Below are 21,131 nucleotides of genomic sequence, written 5' to 3'. Positions count from 1 at the left end.
CCTGCTGCTGGGGAAAGGGGACAACAAAGGATGGAATGGTTGGATGGCATCACCGACTCAATGGACATGAGTTTGAGCAAACTCTGGGAATTGATGATGGACAGGGAAGCCTGGCATGCTGCAGTCCATGGGGTCGTAAAGAGTCAGACATGACTAAGTGACTGAAGTGAACTGAGAAACTAAATAAAATATGAGCAAGAGTAAAAAGAGCCTAAGCAAGTGGTTAAATGAATATGCCAACCAAAAAGTCAAGAAGTTTACTGTATCTGAAAATAAAGCCAAAATATGATCCTCCTGGCAGCCAAGACAAAGAAAGGAATACAAGTAGCTGCAAAAATCTCATTGTAAACTAGGAGACAGTTGATCGAATGTTGTTATGATGTACAAGTTAAGTGCATGATAGAAAAAGAAGGGTAGGTGAAATGTCTTGTCCTTACATATGGAGTCACTGTGATTTTGGAGAAAGATACCACCTTTCTTACATCAGTTGGGAAAGTAAATTTGGAAAAGCTTCACGTGGCCCCACTGTCTGCCTTGAAGATATCTGGCTCCTTTCTTAGGGTCACAACATTAAAACTACAGTTCAGGCTGCTTTCCTAAGTCAATGGAGCCATCCTTAAGACGAATCAAGCTGCCGCTGCTAAGCCGCTTCAGTCGTGTCTGACTCTGTGCGACCCCATAGACGGCAGCCCACCAGGCTCCCCTGTCCCTGGGACTCTCCAGGCAAGAACACTGGAGTGGGTTGCCATTTCCTTCTCCAATGCATGAAAGTGAAAAGTGAAAGTGAAGTCGCTCAGTCATGTCCGACTCTTAGCAACCCCATGGACTGCAGCCTACCAGGCTCCTCCGTCCATGGGATTTTCCAGGCAAGAGTACTGGAGTGAGGTGCCATTGCTTTCTCCGATGAATCAAGCTAATTCAGGGTAAATAGAGAAAGCAAGCACTGTAGAGCCAGGTGGGACTTGAACTCTGGTTGCAAAAGTGCCATAACGTTTCCTGTGCTCATGGGCCTTGTTGGTAGCCCTCTTCCTCTGCTGGGTGGAGGAGCTGATTGTGCAGATTTTGGAAGGCTGGGATGGAGGCCACCTGTGGATTGGTAGCCAAGCGCACCCGATTCTGGCATTGAGAACAGAGTCCTTAGGTGCTCCTGGGATCCTGGGTACTTGAGGACAATACTAGCTACACCCACTGTGATACTTCAGAGAAGAGAAGACAACCAACCAGCTAGCAGTTTACATGCCAGCTCCCTTCCTTGTCTCTTTGACCTGATAGCCCTGGCATCCTGGGACCCTCTCTTTTCTGGGAAATTTGCATTGACCCTAATATAAGGAGACTTAGAACTCAACAGAAATTCAAATAATCATTTAAGGGACCAAGACGATCTTCCCTGTTGGGGCTGAGTCCACTCTGAGTGCAGCCATCACATCCTCCTCCAACAGCCACCCTACTTCTCTCTGCCACAGCTAAACTCCTTGAAGGAATTGTCTCCATATGCTGTTTCTACTTCTTTACCTCCCATCCAATCTTCCAGCAAAACTGCTAGTGACCTTTTTACCTTTTTATTGTTGGTGAGCACATCTCTTGTCTTCTTGATCTCTTTGCAGCAGGGCTACCCTTTCTTTGGAAACTCACTTCCCTTTGTGTCCATAACTCCATTGTCTCTTGACTTTTATTCTCAGGTTCTTGCCCTGGGCCCTGAGTTTTTATTGCCCCTCCTCCTGCATGCAAACCTGGCGCCCTGTGAGCTCTGAGGGAAGAGAAGATCTGTTTGCTCACCATTGTTTCTCTCGATACAGTTGGGCTCAAGTCCCAAGAAGAGAGAGGACAGCTGGTAGTGCCAGCTCCTCTCCACCTCTGGGGAGAGACTTGCAAAATGCTGGGCATGTAGAAGGTGATCAATAAATATTTTTGAAGGAATGAACAAATGAAAGTCTTGTTCATGTTTATTTAGGATTTGTATCCTGATGACTTTAAGGAAAGGATTGAAGGTGGCTTATAATATTAAAATATATCAAAAATACAAGTAAACATTTAAAGAGAGAAAGAAATGGTGGAAACCAAATAAAAGTAGAATTAGATGGACATATCAGCTTCCTGGAATGAATTAATTACTGCAATGGAACATTCAGTTTAGTTCTGAGCTTCCTGGTAAGCAAAGCAAAATGAGAAACAAACCAAGTTATATACACAGTTCCTCATTAGCAAGTAAAAGGAAGCTTACAAGTTTGAGTATAGGTAGAAATATTTTCTGATACTGAATTTTAGTAAGTGTTCTAATATAGTTACCTTGATAAGGAAGACACATTACTAATATCCTGGGTACTGTCTTTGACCATCATTTTTATGTCTAGATGCTTTTCCAAGTTGTTCTTTTTAAACATCTAGATGATACTACCAGAAGGGTTAGGTATTTCAAGACATACCAGAGCTATCTTAATTGAAGAAGTGAATTGAGATTGAATGGGATAAACTCCTTGTGGATATCAGGCATTCACAAGATGCCTTTGTAATATGTACTCAAACACTATGGCTCCCTTCCCCTTGTTGAAAAGTCTAAGTACATTTTGGTGAAGGCCAAGGGGACCAGCTATACTGATTTTCACAAGGAAATACACACAGAAACCCTAGCTCCATTTCTCCTCAGAGATTTAACACCTTGGGTTCATAAAAGCTCCAACTTGGAAATGGGGAAATCTGTGTTCAAATAAAACCAGCACTCTGGGAGCATGTGATGTTAAAATCCCCAAGAGAGGCTAGGTAGGATTTCTGCTGGTGCATCCCTTTCCTACAAGATTTGGGCTACATCCAAAGACACCACAATTCAAAAGGAGGTACAAGGTTCAAAATTAGGTACTAAGGCCTAGAAAAAAAAAAAATCCAGTGAGATAATTCTTAATGCCCTCTCAACATCCAACTTAAAAGTAGAGTTGAGAATGGAACTTTAGAGACGACTTTCAGTGAGAGTTTTGGAGAAAACCAGTGGTATTCTGAGGGCTTCCTTCATCCCTGCACACAAACGGAAAAGATGCATGCCCTTCCTCTCACCATAGAGGGGCTTACGGAGAACTTAAAATGTGTCGCCTTTAGTTTGGGAGATGCAGAAGGTTGAAACTGCCTGGAAAACCTACACAGACAGGCTAGTGGCTTTGATGGCCGAGTGAGGAAAGAGGGCTGCGCGAGTGAGTGTAGATCAAAGAATGCAGGGAGCAGACCATGCATGCTGAGATGACCATGGAGACTTTGCTGCTGCCCCTCAAGTCATCTTGGGGTGGGGTAAAGGGATCTCGGCTGGGAGAAGCAGAGACATTACTGGATTTCCAGGAACAGAGGGAGAGTAAGCACACTCTGGAATCTAGATGTGTTGACCTTTGTTGTTCTGGAGCTCACAGTCCTGGCCTGGGGATGCCGAGGTGGAGGATGGGGAGTGGTGTCTCTGAAGAAGATGAAACTGTAATCCTGACCAAGTCTTGAGAAAGCTAGAAATTTCCAGCTTCCTCTCCAGGTCTCCCTTTTCCTCCAACTGCCTGGTATACGTGTGTGTGTGCAAGCCTGCATGTTTGGGAGGGTGGCGGGGTCAGAAACCACAGTCAGCAGTTACAGGAGGAGAAGGAGGGAAGGAAAATGACCCACGGCTGCCCTCCCTCCCACGGCTGGCCTGAGCTGGAAGCCAGGAGAAGCCTCAGCTTTAAATTTGGTTCATAGTTTTTATTAGTACATAGGAATGGACATTTTTATTTCTGGATTGAGTCTCTTATTTTTTTAACTTCAATGACTATAGGCCTCTTTTTTAGCTAAGATGGACCTGAGAAGTCAGAGGGTCTGCTTAGGTTTCCTTTCAGAGTCAGGGGGAAGAGCCCATAATACAAGGTTTAAGGGATCCTGGAAGATGGAACCTAGCTTCTGGGTGATGCCTGCCCCAAGTCGCACTGGCACAAAGTAGCGGGTACATAAGCAGGCCCATCCCTGCCCTGAAGCAGGGACAACGAGAGAGTGCAGAGTCCACCAAGCTCAGGCTTGGGATTTCAGCTCGTTCAGAGGAGAGGCCTATCCCTGGCGGCAAAGCAGGACGCCAAGCTCACTCTGGCACCAAAGAGTCTGGGAAGTTCAGGCCCTGGTGGAGAGGCTCCCAGATCCTGGTGGGGAGGGATGGGGCAGAGCCGCATGGAGGCTTCTGAACCACCCTAGGGTCAGGTCCAGCCCCCGGGGGCCCCGCCCAGATGAAAAGCTCCTCCATCTGATAACACCCAGGAAAGTGAGCCCAGGTGATGCACTCTTCTGCCCCAGGCTCTGGTAAAGAAAATGAGTTTAGAGCCCCAATCCAAAGAATGTGTAATTGAATTTGCATGTAGGCACAGACAGACAGGTCATACCTGCCCTCACACAACTGAGAGTCCTCCAGGCACTCTGGAAGAAAGGCACAGGGAAAACACAAAGTAATATTATTATCACTTCGTTATAATTAGAACCTACAAGTCAAGTCTTGAAAGACATTTATAGCTCATCTTTACTTGTTTAGGTAAGCTTCCCAGAAAGAGCAGAGAAAATAGACTTGCACTTTTAAAATCTAGGCAAGAAACAGATAGATCTGTGGGTCAGGGCCACTATCTAGAGCTCCTCTATGTTAAGCGTACCCTTTGGGGCTTAGGTATATTAACTCTTAGAACCTAAAAGTTCAACATGATTTAAAAAAAAAAAAAAAGGCTTGTTTTTTAGCCTTGGAGGGCTCCAGGCCAACTGGAAGCTTCTATCTGCTGTGAAGTAATGTGACCAGTAAAATAGTTGGTGAATTATCCATGACTCAGCATCTGATGAGTGATGTGTCTGCAAAGCAGAGCATGAAGGGAGGATGCTCAACAAGTATCTAGGGGAACCCCAATGTTCCCTAGTTATTACAGGGGTTATTGTCTTGTTTGAGAATAATACAGACTCATTGGCCTTTTGCCTCTCACCTCCTGCCTCTATTAGAGGCCAGGAGGTGGCGGAGTGGGGCCAGTAGGGGAAATGCTCCCTGCTTATTGAGGTATGAAGGGCAACTCTGCTAGGAAAATCCACGCGAGCAGGTGAGGGCTGATGGTTGCAATGAGTCTCTGTCTCTGTGGGTTTTAGGCCCCTATTCTCAGAGCACTTTGGAAGAAAAAAATCCAGAAATGCCTGTGATTGGCAGAGACACTGAAACCAGAGATGCGTAGACATGACGCAAAGAGTCACACCATGTGTGTTGCAGCAAGGTCTGAGGCTTTGTGACTGATGAAGACAAGTGTTGCACAACAACAGCCTATGAAAAACTGGTTTTAAAGGGCCTGTGTACCTGTGTCAGAGTCAATAAGGACTTAGTGGAGATGCAGTCAGGGATGATCTGCTTCTATTCTCCTCCTACTCCCAAAACATAGGCTCCTAGGCTTCCTGGGCTATCCAGGGCCCTGCTTCATGCCTGGCACTGCCTGTCTCATACTCTGAATCTATTTCTGAGTCCTGTTTCCCTTCTCCACTCAGTTGTTGTTGTTCAGTCGCTAAGTCGTGTCCAACTCTTTGCAACCCCATGGACTGCAGCGTGCCAGGTTTCCCTATCCTTCACTATCTCCCAGGGTTTGCTCACACTCATGTCCATTGAGTTGTGATATCATCCAACTGTCTCATCCTCTGTCACCCCCTTCTCCTCCTGCCTTCAGTCTTTCCCAGCATTAGAGTCTTTTCCAGTGAGTTGGCTCTTCTCATCACGTGGGTGAAGTACTGGAGCATAAGCTTCAACATCAGTCTTTCCAATGAATATTCAGGGTTGATTTCCTTTAATATTGACCACTCAGTCTTTATATTCCAAACTTACCAATCCTTAGTGTCTCCCTTAGGGACTCTGAGAGTTTGAAAATTAACAATGTTGAATTAACATATCCCTTCTTCTATATAGCATTTTTATTGTACTTGACTTTGTGGAGCTGTGCCTTCCAAAAGGAGACTGGTATGAGCCTCTGAGGCATCGTGTAGCACAACAAGGGGTGGGTAGCTGGGTGTAGAATATTCCAACAGCACCAGATACACGTCTGAAAAGGATCTTTTATTCAATGCTGTTCTGAGTTTCTTGGCTGCTATCTTCACTCAGATAAGTTTTCCTCTTCCTAAATTTCTAATCCCTCAGTTTGTCACAACTCACAATGAAAACAAACAAATTTTACTCCCCCACCCCCTGCCAACCACAAGTGTTGTAGCAATTTTTCTGTGGGTGGGAAGAAACTGAAGAGTCCACATCAGAAACCTGAGAAAAGGAAACTTCACTTCTTCAGTGATCAGCATGTATTTGTCACTGACAGGGGGTTTCCCTGAAGTAAGGAGTATTTTGTATGCCTTCTGGGTGATTTGGTGCAAAAATCCACAGTGTCGAGAGAACATGGTTATTAGCAGCAAACCGTACAACCCCTTATCTGTTTCTTCACAGGCTCTAACCATGGGGGTTAGAGCCAAGTGCCAGCTCTTCGTGCTAAAAATGTTCACAATTTGGTCTATGCCAGCAGTGAAGACTGCAGTGTGAATATGTGAATTCTTGCTCCAAACTGGCTAGACGCACACTCTGTAAATGTCATTTCTCGGGCGCCTGTTTTATCTGAGAAACCAGATTTCAACAGCGACACTGACACTAGCTGATGATGTCGTACGAGTTCTGTATCTTGCAGCGAGAAGATCTTTTAAGGCCCCTTTCAATACAACTGGCATGCTTCTCACTTTCAAACCTTTTTAGGATGAGGTTAAATCCACAAATCACTCTACAAATCTGACAAAGTGAAAATCAAACGTATTACTTTTACAAACCGCTCAAGTCCACTTTCTCCTTTACAACATTTGATATAACTGCCAATATAATAGAAAATATTAAAACCTTCTCCTTGCTTTCTACCAGTGGAGTAATATGGGTTCGATATACACCAAAATGGAGCTTCCCTGGTAACTCAGCTGGTAAAGAATAGGCCTGCAATACAGGAAACCCCGGTTCAATTCCTGGGTCAGGAAGATCCCCTGGAGAAGGGATAGGCTACCCACTCCAGTATTCTTGGGCTTCCCTGGCAGCTCAGATGGTAAAGAATCTGCCTACAATGTCGGAGACCTGGGTTTGATCCCTGGGTTGAGAAGATTCCCCTTGAGGGAGGGCATGGCAACCCATTCCAGTATTCTTGCCTGGAGAATCCCCATGGACAGTGGAATCTGGTGGGCTAAAATCCATGGGGTCACAAAGAGTCGGACACAACTGAGCAACAAAGCACAAGAACATACACCAAAATGAAGAACTGAAAATGCATTACAAATTTAAAATACAGATTTTTCTGTAACAAGATGACCATCCCGGATCTCCCTCTTTAGAAATTAATGTCATCATAGCCAAAGTATTTTTTGACCATGCAAAGTCAGTGTCAGGTAAACCTCGAATTCTAATCCTAGGGTAAGAGATGCTGTCTCAAAATGGAACAAACTGTCTTCTTCCAGAATCATTAGATGCTTGTATAGATATGCAATAAAAGCATTAAACTGACAGATAAGCTGGTCTCTAGGTATGTATTAACCTGAGAAAGGACATAGAGAGATATACCATGTATACAATCCTCAATCAGATACTCTGCTTTGCTTCATTAAGGCTTGTACTCAATAGAACTACTGTCTATGTATATTTAAATGAAATATAATTTTCCCACTAAATGGAAAATTTAGTGAAAATGTGTGTCGTTATTTTGGCAGGCAATGAATAACATGATGAGGGAGCTACATGTTCAGTAAATTTAAAGTTGAAAATGAGCATTTGTTGTTCAAATTACAAAAAAATTCTTGTTTGTCCGGAATCCAAATTGCTTGAGATGTCCAAAAAAAAAATGCTTTGGAAATAGTCTGCTTTTATGGTTTTTATGATGTGACTAGTAACTAAGCTTTTACCCCAGGATATCTGCCATCTGAGGTTCTAGTCCTCTGCTCTAGGTTCTGTGCCCATGGGAGGGCCCTGAATGGTTCTGAAGGGTTGTGTGTGCCCAAGGCCCAGGGACAACACCCAAGAGCAAAGAGGCAGGAAATTACCGTGACTGAGTGTGTGGATGGCAGCTGGCAGCTGGCCTGGGTTCAAAGCCCTGCCAGACCATTTAACTGCTGTGTGACTTTGTGCCAGTTATTATTCTGTTTTGTCTCAGTTCCCTTATCTGTTAATGTGCATCATAGATTTGAGAAGAATATATAGAATACAGAGTGTTTAGCATAATATTGGCACATAAAACAATAAACTTAGGCCATAAACGTCAGTGATTATTATTCCCAAATGTTTTTCTCCCAATGGATCCCAACCTTCCGTCTATGCTTTGACCTGACTAAATATAACGATAGGACCATATTTGGGAGGGTTACCATAGAAACGCCTATCACCTTTCTATCGCCCCAGGTACAGCTCCTAAAACTATCATTTGAGCAAGTGTCAACAGAGTATATTTGGATGTAGAACACAAGTGTTACTATTAGCAGTAACAACTGCAAACATTCTTCTGCAAGTGTTACATCCTCTGCCTTGGAAGTCAGTTAAGATACAGGGCTCTGCCCCAGCTCAAACCCAGAATCCTCAGGCTCCTGCTCCCTGTGTCTCCAAACACCAGGCTCACCATTCATCTTGGCCTTCTGACCAATTACAGATTTTCTCACTTCTCCCAATGATGGTATGCTCTAGATTTAAGAGGAGCAAATCTCCTTTCATCTAGGCCAGTGCAGAGCAAGCATGAAGGACATTTGTTTCTCTTCCTTGCTTGACTGTCAGGTCTTTGGGAGCTGGCCAAGGACAAAGGATAGCACCTTGGGGAACTGCGAAACCAGTGTCAGCTGCCTGGCTATCACAGGCTATACAGACTCCTGGGGTTTTCACTTCTCCCTGGCACTCAAGCAGCGTGACAAGGACCCCCACCCCATATGTGGAGAAAGCCGGCGTGCCCCTCCCTACAGTGTCTCAGGGAACTCACAAGGAGCTTACTTGCCTCCCAGTCACCTCTTTTCCAGATTTCTTGCTTCCACTGCACTCTTGAGCTACTGCATGTCTTGCTTCCTAGAAGTCCTCCGCTCTCCCCACTGTTCAGTCCCATGCTGACCTTAATGCCTACATTTTTGCCAACGCACCACCAACAGGAGGCTGTGGTATGTAGCAGCATTCGGAGCAATGGAGAGGTGACAAGAACAACAGGAACAACAAACCTCAGGATGTGAGAGCCCATCAATTATTGTCACCTGGGGGAAGTTCCTGCTGGCCTTAGACCCATCTTTTTTTTTTTTAGTTATTGGAGTATAGTTGCTTTACAGTGTTGTGTTCATTTCTGCTGCCTAGCAAAGTGAATCAGCTGTATGTTTACATATATCCCCTCTTTTTAGACTTCCTTCCCATTTAAGTCACCACAGAGCACTGAGTAGAATTCCCTGTACTATCTATATCTAGGTGCCATTTCCCAGGTCCTCCCTTCTCCCCTCTGCAGGCCTTTCCTCCCTTTGTAGGGGCCAGTCTTCTCCAGATTCAAATTTCTTTCTCATGCACAGCACATAGCTCTTCATCATTGCTTCCCACTAAAGTCATATCTACCTTTGCATGTCTACCAGCTCCCCCAAGGTGCTTTGCTAAGCAGAGGCCTCTGCCTTTGGGGTTCTGCCCTTAAGCTGCATAATGATCTGAGAGAAGCTTTGCAAACACACGATCAAAGTTATAACTTGGACACCTGTTCCCCACAATCTCTGTAAGAGAGAGGACGACAGCATAGTGAATAGGATAGGGTACCAGTGTGGCTCAACGTCAACAACGGTAGCTGAAAGAAACAGAATTTAGCTTCTCCACACAGAGATGTCTGATCTGGACCTGGGGCACTGCAGAGTCCTTGCATCTGATTGCTCTTCTATCCCTAAGGTGTTGTCTTCATTGCCCAGTTCCAGATGGCGCATGGCTACGTTCCAGTCAACTTAGCAAAAAGGAGCCGAGAGCCAGGGGAAGGGCTGCTTCCCTCAGGCATAACCTGAAAGTCGCCTGTATTGTGTTCCTTCATATCTATTGGCCAAACTGTAATCCCATGCCTGCAAGAGAGGCTATGAAGCAAAGCCTTTATTTTAGGTGACCATGTGCCCAGCTAAAAATCGGGGCTACTCCAGAACTTTGCCCTTCAGTACTGGTAGCCACTGATTCTGAGTGGCTACGAAACAACCTAAGTGTCTGACACCAGGGGAATGGATAAAGATGTGCTGCATATACACAATGGAATATTACTCAGCCATCAAAAAAGGAATGAAACTGGGTCATTTGTAGAGACATGGATGGACCTAGAGAATGTCATAGAGAATGAAGTAAGTCAGAAAGAAAAAAAATTCTGTATGCTAATACATACATGTGGAACCTGAAAAAATTGGTAGAGATAATCTTATTTACAAAACAGAAATAGAGACAGACATAGAGAGCAAATATAGGGATACCAAAGGGATAATGGGGGGGGGTCAGATGAGTTGGGAGATTTGGGGTTGACATATACACGCTATTGACACTGTGTATAAAATAGATAACTAGTGAGAACCTACTGTATAGCACAGGGAACTGTACTCAGTGCTCTGTGGTGACCTAAATGGGAAGGAAATCCAAAAAAGAGGGGATATATGTATACGTATAGCTGGTTCACTTTGTGGTATAATACAAGCACAACATTGTAAAGCAACTATACTCCAATAAATATTTTTAAGAAAATTAATGAAAATAAATCTAAATTAGTTAAAAATTCAAATTCAGTTCTTCAGTCAGTCTAGCCACATTTCAAGTGCCCCACAACCATGAGTCAAGTGCCGTGGCTCATGGCAACAGTATTGCACGGTGTGGATACAGAACATTTTCATCATCACAGCAGGTTCTACTGGACAGTGCTGCTAGAGCAGAAAGAGTGGGACACGGGGCAGGACTCGTAGTCACTGTCACCAGCAATATAAAGATTTACTTTGCCCCTCTCACGAGGAGGTGCCTTCGGGCTGAGGGCTTTGTCCAGTGCCGCTCTGTGCTCTGGGTGCTCACTCGTTTGAGCGTGCCCTACAGCTGTTCACCAGACAATATCATGGGTCGAGGATCTAACACAGGCCTGGCACATAGTAGGCAGTCACTAGATGTCAGTTCCCTGTGTCCCCCACCCACCAAGCCCTCATCCATACTCATGGTGCTCCTTCCCTGTACAGAACTTATTTCCAGAGTCCTACAATGCCTCCCTGAGGGACAGGCATCATTAATCACTCCCCCATCACAGAACCCCATCCCTATCACACAAGGTGATTTTTTCTTGGGCTCCAAAATCACTGCAGATGGTGACTGCAGTCATGAAATTAAAAGATGTTTGCACCTTGGAAGAAAAGCTATGACAAGCCTAGACAGTGTATTAAAAAGCAGAGATATCACTTTGCTGACAAAGGTCCATATAGTTAAAGCTATGGTTTTTCCATCAGCCATGTACGGATGTGAGAGTTGGACCATAAAGAAGAGTGAGTACTGAAGAACTGATGCTTTAAAACTGTAGTGCTGGAAAAGACTGTTGAGAATCCCTTAGACAGTAAGAAGATTAAACTAGTCAATCACAAAAGAAATTAGTCCTAAATATTCATTAGAAGAACTGACACTGAAGTGCCAACACTTTGGCCACCTGATGCGAAGAGCTGACTCTTTGGAAAAGACCCTGATGCTGGCAAAGATTGAGGGCAGGAGGAGAAGTGGGCAACAGAGGATGAGATGGCATCATCGACTCAATGGACATGAGTTTGAGCAAACTCCAGGAAGTGGTGAAGGACAAGGAAGCCTGGCATGCTGCAGTCCATGGGGTGGCAAAGAGTTGGACAAGACTTAGCGACTGAACAATATCACAAAAGAGGATTTGAGACTTGGCCAAGGTGAGGCAGCAAAGTGTCTACCAGGGTAGGGGCTCCAGCTCTCTCTTGCTCTGCTCTTTAATGTCCCCTTCGATGCAGGGAAAGCCTGACAGTGACAGATGACCACATTCTCAAGGTTTTTTAAGAATTCATGGGAAAAAATAATCACATATACTTGCAGAAGAGAGGGAGGTTATTCTCTCTAACTAACCCAGGCCTCAGCAGGCACATCTGTCTCAGACAATACTTGCTGGGAACATTCTGGGCTGGGTCTGGAACCTTAGAGCTGGGTGACTTTGTCCCCTTGACCTTTTGCTTCTGGGAGGTCTGCGACCTTAGATTTCCTTTCTTTAGATCAGGAATTCACATGCTGAGACATACCGTCAGAGCTGCTGGAGGCTAAAGGAGTGAGGGAGGAAGCCAAGGGTGTGGAAAAGTTTCAACACTGGTCCCTCAAGTGAACATCTGCGTTTGGGTTCTTTGGAAAGAAGGAGGAATCATGAAATTACTAATTCTTAAATTTCGTGGGGTCACTTGCCTGTTTGAGAGTTTGAGACTGTCTCCTCAGAAAAATGCATGTACACACCAAAATCTACAAACATCTTAGAAAGTTCATGCACCCACTTAATTAAATTGTGTTACCATTTGACTTGGAGTCCCCAGTGATCGCCATGACTTCGAAAAGTTTTATGAGAGAGCGTTATCAGGCTTGAAGAAGTCCTCCGGGATCCCAAGGTTATTAAGGGCCAGGCTTCATAGAGGCCAGTTGTAGACTGATGTCACAGCTTGTAGGCTCCATTTTCCCTCTTTTTTTTTTTTTCCTTTTTTGGATTTCTTTGTTTCTGGGAATATGAGGAACTCCTTCTCTAGAACGACACCCCAGGGATAAAGTCAGCCACATCCACCAGGCTGAGAAAATACCCGAAGGTTCAGCCAGGAGCACAAATTACCCAGATTGGAAGATAGGGAAATGAAAATGCATGAGAAATGAAAATGCATGAGGCTCAACTGCACAACTTTCAAATGAGAAAATAAAATTCCTGATTTGAAGTCTCCTTGGGGAGGTTCTTCTTTGCTCTGTGATGGGAACAAAAGGTTATTGCCTTGGTGGATGGCGGATGTTTTCTCATTAGTGTGTGGGCAGCTTGATGAGAGGCTTCCTGAGGCCTCTTGGCTCAAGTGCAGGGATTGAAGTGTGAGTGGAGGGTGGAGTGAAGCGAGGAGGGGCCACACAGGCAGAGACTGGATCATTACAACCTGTGCTGTCCGCTGGGGCTGCCATCTACGACACTTTGAGCTCTTCCTGCTTTGCCCAGGGCTGCATTTCTTGGGGCAGCTGGTGTTCATAGCTTTGGAAGCTCTGCCCATTCAGTCAGTGGTTCTCAGCCCTGGCTGTACATTAGGCCCCCCTGGAGAACATTAAAATCACCGCTGCCCAGACACTGCTCTTTGACTAGTCTGGAGTGGATTCCAAGATTCCTGGAAATAAACACTCCCTGGGTGATTCCAGTGTCCACCTAGGGTAGAGAATCATCACTGTCAGTGTTGTTGAAACTATCGTAGGTTTTCTGAGGAGCTGTAGAGAACTTAGAAACGTAATAATCAGAGAAAAGCTAAAAGGACTGTTCCTTTAACAAACATGACTGCCTTAGAGAGAGAAAAATCGTGTTGCCCAAGAAGGTTGACCAGGAAAATGGGCTGTGGGTACATTTGTCCTCCTTTCAGTCCTTAAATAACAGATTCTGATCAGCTTTGGTAACAAAACTGAAGTTCTGTTAAATACTTAATGAGAGTTTCCAGAGAGAATTAGTCAAGAATGAGTTTAATACTATTCCAATTAGGTGTGGGTTAAATAATGCACAGCATAAAAATTCAAACCAAACAGAGATCAAGTAGGCTGTGGGAGTCCCACTGGCCAGGGAGGGAGTGGCTGTGCTCGAAGGTGGGGAAGGTTGGCTGTGTACGTCACTTGGCAATAAAATCTGGTGAGTTTGCACTTCCTTACAGTTTAATATTATTTCAATGAGGTTAAATGTCACTTTTCTTCCAACAAGATTATTTTTGTTTTTAGGAAGCAGACAGAAGGTTAAGGGTGACCCCTGGAGACTGGTCAGTCATATATCAGAGCAATCAGTAAGTTGAAGGTTTTAATTCTGGTTCCCACAGAAGCATGCTCTAAAACAAGGATTATATTAAGAGGGCAAGTAGTTCATTTGGAAGGTGATGCTAGGAACCATTGGAAAGACAATGGAGAAGGGAGAAGGGAAGAAAGGAAAGGGTATAGAGGATCTGTTATCAAGCAGTTACCACTGAGGGCAACTGGGTTGCCATGCAACCATGCAGACATGCCTCGGTCACCCTGACTGAGATGCAAGGAAGCTGGGCTGGTTATCCACCAAGTACCCATCCACCATAGACTGAGGGCTACTTCTAGGATATTAACTCTCCTCTTCTGGCTTCCAGGCCTAATATGCTCCCCTGGCCAGATAAAAGCTCTCAAAGACAGAGAGGCAGGTATGGGAAACAAGCAGCCTTTGGCGTACAGAGTTCATATGCGCAAGGCACCAACAGTGTCTGCTGCAGTGGATGAATACTGAGAGTAAAGTAGTCATCCATCCATCCACCCATCCAATAGAATCATGAGCAAGTGATGTGTGTGCTCAGTCGCTAAGTCCTATCTGACTCTTTGCGACCACATGGACTATAGTCCTCCAGACTTCTCTGTCCATGGGATTTTCCAGGCAAGAATATTACAATACAAGAGTGGGGTGACACTTCCTCCTCCAAGGGATCTTCCCCACTCAGTGATCAAACCCACGTCTCCTTCATCTCCTGCATTGGCAGGTGGATTCTTTACCACTGAGCCACCTGGGAAGCCTTCAATCAAGTGTCAGACATATACAATTCAGATTAAGGGCTGGTTACATAAATGCTTACAGATTTCTGTACAGTGGCTTTGCAGAGAAGGACCAGGACGGTACATCTGTCCACCATATTTCTCTTTATCTGCCGGCTAGTCTCCTAGCCCACTTGATCACTAAATCTAGAAAGTATTGTTCACTCTGATTCTTAAAACTTCCTTCCATCCCCCATTCCCACTCCAATGCTCAAAACTCAATGACAGATTGGCAGGTGGAGTCCCTGTGGATCTGGCCTATAAGAGAAAAAGGGAGAAAAGTCACTTGGTAAGAGTCATTGACACTAAAAGAGATGAAAATGACCTACCCAGGCTGGGCTGGATCTCCTGACCATTTTGCCATTGTTAACTGCTCTGCTATCAAAGGAGCCTTTGCCGTGACCTCTAGACCCAACCCAAAGCATGGATTCTTTAACAGTTTTCTGATATTTCTTTATACTAATCGAGTAATCACAGAAATTCTTACCAGTAAGAAGCCAGGAGTGAGCCAGAATGCAGGGTCACTGCAGGGAGAGAGGGGGAATCATTTCCGGTGAGTGAAATTCAAATGCAGTCATTTCATCCTTTAACAGAGCCAAACAGAAACATCTACTAAATCTTCAGGCTTCAAAAAGTAACTAGGGATTTGCAGAATCAAATAATCTCACTCAATCCCTGGCCTCCCTTTTTGTGGAGCATGGTTTGAGGTAAGGCAAAGGCCAGGGAAGGATGAAGTGGAGGGGTCCCTGGAAGGAGGGGCTTGTGGGTCGAAGGGCTGGTACCACCTGGCACAGAGATCCAGGTTCCTGTTTTTGCTCCATGTGCTCATCTCAAGAGGTGCCATCAGTCAGACAGACAGCAACTGCCCTTCTCTGAGAGTTTGCTCATAATTTACTAGTCCACCTCTCACATTCTCTGCTCCATCCCTTAAAATTAACAAGTTGTTGTGTGGGGTTCACTGAGGACATTTGAACCATAACATAATCTCTTTTTCTTACTTCAGCATGCCCAGAAAAACCATCAATTAAATTTCTAGGGCTTCTCTAAATACTTTCGATTAAAGACATACATTAAATGCATCACGGTGCCTCCCAAATTATGAATTTTTTAGAGACAAAACTAACGTAGCCCTAGAGTCTTCTGTTCTGGCAGACTTAAAAATTCTCTTTATGGCCTTTTATGATTATAAAAATAATTCACCTCATAAAAATTCAAACCAAACAGAGATGAAGTAGACTGCAGGAGTCCCTCAGGGTCAGGGTCAGGGTTAGGAGCAACACAAAGCCAGGAGTGTCTGCTATGCATGTTACTTGGCAATAAAACCTCATGACCTTGCACTTGGACAGGGCACTAACGACAAGACGGCTCCATCGTCACGGTCACATGGGCCTCTTTCAGATGTCCCGCCTCCTGGGGATGGAGAGGTGGAGGCATCAGGCTCCTGGCCTGTTCTGTTCTGTGTATCATGCAACACAATTCCACAATTCCATACATGCTCACTGAGTGCCAAGCTCTAAGACGTTGATGAGCAGGGCAGACAAAAGAGACAGATCGCCTTTCTCCATGGCTGGTCTGAAGGGAGATAGACCTAAAGAAAATTGGCCACACTCCTCATGCACAATTATAATCAGTGATGAGAACTCCTGAGGAAAGGAAACTGGTCCTAAGAAAACAGGTAACAGAGGACTCTGCCCTAGATGGGATTGAGGACAACTTCCCTGATGAGATGATGCTGAGATCAGAAGGGATGGGGCAGTGAAGTGGGAGCCCTGGGAGTTGCAGATGGCAGGGACAGCATGTGCAAAAGCCCTGTGGTAGGAGGGGATCTCTGCAGTTCTAGGAAGGTTTGCAGGGAACACAGAAAGGTGCGTAATGCAGTGGAATCAGGCAATGTTTGTCAGTCAGTCTAGGGTTTAAGCAGTCAGGAGGGTTTAAGCTGGATTTGAGCATGTGGATCAGTGGGGTGCCTGGTGGGCGGGTGGGGAGGCATGCTGATGCTGATCACAGCTGGAGGGTGGATAGGGCAGGGCAAGAGTAGTGGCTGCATTATTGATGGGTATAACCCCAGCTTGTGGTCTACTGTGATTGTCCTGGCCAAAGCAGCTGAACATACCTGGGGCTGGCATGTGCCTCCAAAGCCTCTTACGGCCACAAACACAGCATTACTGCTTCTGTGACTGGCTTCCAGACCCTAGTCCACCCTGCCAGCCCAACTGCATCAGTTTCCCTGAGGAAGCTTCCTTGAAAGTGTTAGTTGCTCAATTGTGTCCGACTCTTTGTGACTCCATGGACTCTAGCCTGCCAGGTTCCCTTGTCCATGGCGTTCTCTAGGCAAGGATACTGGTGTGGGTAGCCACTTCCATTCTCCAGGGGATCTTCCCAACACAGGAACTGAACCTGGGTCTCCTGCCTTGCAGGCGGTCTCTTTACCAACTGAGCCACCAGGGACGTCTACTCCTGTACATTTCGATTCTTATTCAGACGGTCTCAGGAGGGCCCAGGAATCCAGTTTTAAAGCTTCTACAGGAAACTCAGATGTGTGTCCACATTTTTTTCCATTTTCTCCACAAAGATTTGCTTGGGAAGATGGTGTTGAACCTTGGACTGAGCCCTGGGTGTTAGTTCAGTTCTACTACTCCTAACAGTGTGGCCTCAAACAAATGGCTGCACGTCATGAACCTCGACTTCACCATCTGTAAATTGGGCATCATAATTATTTTCTTCCTGTGTGCCTGGGCGGGGGCATGGAGGGTGTTTTGAGGATCTAATGAGATGCTGAATTTGAAAGTTTAACACAAATACCTGATATTCTTTACCTGCAAACAAACTATAGTTTTAAGTGTGGATAATGCATTCAGATTTTATTGCTTGGTGCTTTGGCCCTTTTTCCTCTGGTTACCTTTTGTAAGTGAAAGCTGTCAAAAGGCATTGTTGCTTGGTTCCAAAGGCACCCTCTCTATTCTCTGAGGAAGGGGTGGTCTCCCCCCTTTCCTAAGGGTCTGTCCTCCCTCTAGGCAATGGCCACAGTGTCCCCTTTCACGTGCTCATACACTCGTCCCCACTGCGGCCAGCATTGCTGTTCCCGCTGCCTGTTTGCTACGTGCCAGGCATTGAACTTAACTCTTTACACTTACTATTAAAAGTTACCCCCCATCACCCTCATTAAAGATAAGGAAACTGAGCTGTAAAGAGGTCAGGTAATTTACTGAGGGTCATGTGGCCAGGAAAGCAAGGAGCTATTTAACCACTCTCTTATACCATTATTTGTAGGAGGCGTCTGACCATTAGTCTTAAATTTTACCTTTGCCTTTCTTCCAGAAGAACAGGGGTATCATAAGGCAATGGTGACTCTTCAAGTGAGTATAGATACAACCTGGAGTCTCATTAAGCAGTGGAAATACTCGTAAGATTGTGAGCCTCCTGAGGGCAAGGACATACTCATTCATCATTGGGTGAATGGCATAGATCAGGTGTTTGGTAAAGTTTGTTGATGAATGAAGCACTGACACAGTTTACACAATGGCACAACATAATATTTATCCCATGAGATGATTTTTATACCTATTAGAAGGAAGACAAAGGTGAGGCATGAGAACAAAGAGAATACCAGCATGGAAGTCAGATGGATGGATCACAGCTTTGTTCACAATAGTTATCATGTGACTATGTGGCACTGAACTAGGTACTCATCCCCTGGAATCTCCACATTGTGTGTTTGTGTGTAGTCACTCAGCTGTGTCCAACTCTTTGCAACCTTATGGTTGCGACCTTATAGCCCGTCAGGCTCCTCTGTCCATGGGTTTTCAATCCTCACATTCAGTTCAGTTCAGTTCAGTTCAGTTATGTCCGACTCTTTACAACCCCATGAATTGCAGCACACCAGGCCTCCCTGTCCAACACCAACTCCTGGAGTTCACTCAAACTCACATCCATCAAGTCGGTGATGCCATCCAGCCACATCCTCTGTCGTCCCCTTCTCCTCCTGCCCCCAATTCCTCCCAGCATCAGAGTCTTTTCCAATGAGTCAACTCTTCGCATGAGGTGGCCAAAGTACTGGAGTTTCAGCTTTAGCATCATTCCTTCCAAAGAAATCCCAGGGCTGATCTCCTTCAGAAGGGCCTGGTTGGATCTCCTTGCAGTCCAAGGGACTCTCAAGAGTCTTCTCCAACACCACAGTTCAAAAGCATCAATTCTTTGGCGCTCAGCTTTCTTCACAGTCCAACTCTCACATCCATACATGACCACAGGAAAAACCATAGCCTTGATCCTCACATTACTCATAGGTAAAATGGAGGTGTTTATAGCACCATTTACATAGTATTTTCTTGAAGTTAAATGAGATGATGCATAAAAGCATCAGGCACATAGTATGTGCTCAGTAAATATTGGCTCTTGCCAGTGGAAATAGAACTGATGAATTCTGGTCATTTGGCTTCAGTTGAATGTTCTTTGCCCTAGATTTGAAGTATGTGAACAGTATGTTTATACTAAACAAATACATAGCAGAATATTAGAGAATTTATGAAAATACTTACCCAAAGAGTTGGCATTTGCATTAATGGAAACCAAAGTAGTAGGACCCTCGGGACTGAACATGGGTGTGTGCCTTTGACAAACTTGGGTCCTTGAAACTAAGAAAGATGGTCCCCTCTGCTTATAACTACAGTGGCCAGCACACTGACCCTGGCTTATTGTCACCAACTAATTTCAGTCGTTACCTGAGGCATCACTTGAGAATGGAATTCATCTAGTCAACAATCATTTATTGGGCACCTATTGTACCAGCCTATTGTAGGGATCACTATAGTGGCTCAGATGGTAAAGTGTCTGTCTGCAATGCAGAAGACCCAGGTTCGATCCCTGGGTTGGGAAGATCCCCTGGAAAAGGAAATGGCAGCCCACTCCAGTATTCTTGCCTGGAAAATCCCATGGACGGAGGAGCCTGGTAGGCTACCGTCCATGGGATGGCAAAGAGTCAGACACGACTGAGCAACTTCACTTTCACCTCCCTCTTGAGCCTCCTCCCATCCCATCCCTCTAGGTCATCACACAGTGCCAAGTTGTTATATAGCAATTTCTCACCAGCAGTCTATTCTACACATGGTACTGTACATAGGTCAGTGCTACTTGGGGTCTGTTATAGTCCATTTCTTCTTAGTGGTAAAGTTGTGAACAAGTCTCAAAGCCCATTTCTGCTTGGAGGAAATACAGGTAAGAAATGGTCATGGATTCAAAACAGAGAGGAGTAGAGTCCAAGGATCCATGAAAAGTTCTCCTGATGGCAGATACCCTCTGCCTGCAGAGAGAACCCCATGCCTCATCCTGATGTAATCTGACCATCCTTTACAATGCTATCCCCAGGGATGTGCATTCTTGGCTGGATGGAACAATGAAGGGAGTCCCTTTGATTTCCATGATGAGACTTAACCTCCCTTCAGTGTAGATTCACAGAGATGGTAGTTTAATAGAGAGATTTAAATTATCCAAAATTAACTACTGAAAACATAAAACAACATTTACAAGACACTAAACAATATTTATGGTCTTGGCCTCTTAGCTACTGATACAGAGATAACTAGAGTTAAAAACATTGGTTTACATGTCCTCTTACTAGGGAAGTGTTTACTTCCAAAGAAACTGTGTTCTCATTTCCAGATCATATTTTCTGAGTGTCCCAAACCCAGCACTGGAGCTGGCAGAAAGGACATAGCTACAATTTGTGTTGTGCCTTTTCATTTATATGAAAGGCAAATGCTTTACATAGGACCTGCCTTGTAGAATTAGCTTAGTAATCAAATGAGATCATGTATGTAAAACAGCACAGTGCCTGGCATGTTATAAGCTATAACTATTTGTAGTGGATTTCTGGTGTTGGTCTGCCTAGCACCCATCTCTGCCTTGGGGAACAGTCCTCCCGTTTCACATGGCCTTGGTAGGTATGCAACCCAGACTGGGCTGATCATGGTACCCTGTCCCTTATTTACGGCAGACAAGAGTTAGGTCAACATGCAAAAATGTGCAGAAATGAAAACCGGGTGGACAGAGAGACAGTCCTGACATACTTGTGGCCAACTTTGGTCCGTAAACCCAGATTCCTATTTAATAGCTCCTCATGCAGTTCTGTCAGCTGCTCTGAGCTGAGTCACAAAGGTGAGCCAAAAGTTCCTCTTTTGCTTAAGTGACTTGAGTTGGGTTTCTGTAACGTACTGTTGGGATCATGAGGGCGTGAGAACGTGAAGCTGGAAGCCCGTACGACAGGAGGATGGGATGAGGCCGTGCCCTGTCAGGAGCCCACAGCTGAGAGGTGAGAATGTTCTTGGTCCATTCCCCAGGTCTTAGTCACTGATGCTTCAACCGGCTG

The 21,131-nt window shown here is 45.0% G+C and overlaps 1 long non-coding RNA gene across 2 annotated transcripts in view; it reads right to left on the bottom strand.

Moving 5' to 3' along the window:
- The window catches only part of LOC138989885 (uncharacterized), a 148,815-nt gene that overhangs the window by 16,267 nt on the left and 111,417 nt on the right, over nucleotides 1–21,131 (bottom strand). For both annotated transcript variants that reach the window (XR_011466037.1, XR_011466036.1), the window contains one exon: nucleotides 15,258–15,354. This is a non-coding gene — a long non-coding RNA (uncharacterized lncRNA). The remainder of the gene's footprint in view (nucleotides 1–15,257; nucleotides 15,355–21,131) is intronic.

This window comes from Bos mutus, chromosome 11, assembly GCF_027580195.1.
Source record: "Bos mutus isolate GX-2022 chromosome 11, NWIPB_WYAK_1.1, whole genome shotgun sequence".
Lineage (NCBI taxonomy): Eukaryota > Metazoa > Chordata > Mammalia > Artiodactyla > Bovidae > Bos > Bos mutus.
Note: the sequence above shows the minus strand (reverse complement) of the source record. Positions and strands in the feature narration are given on the sequence as shown.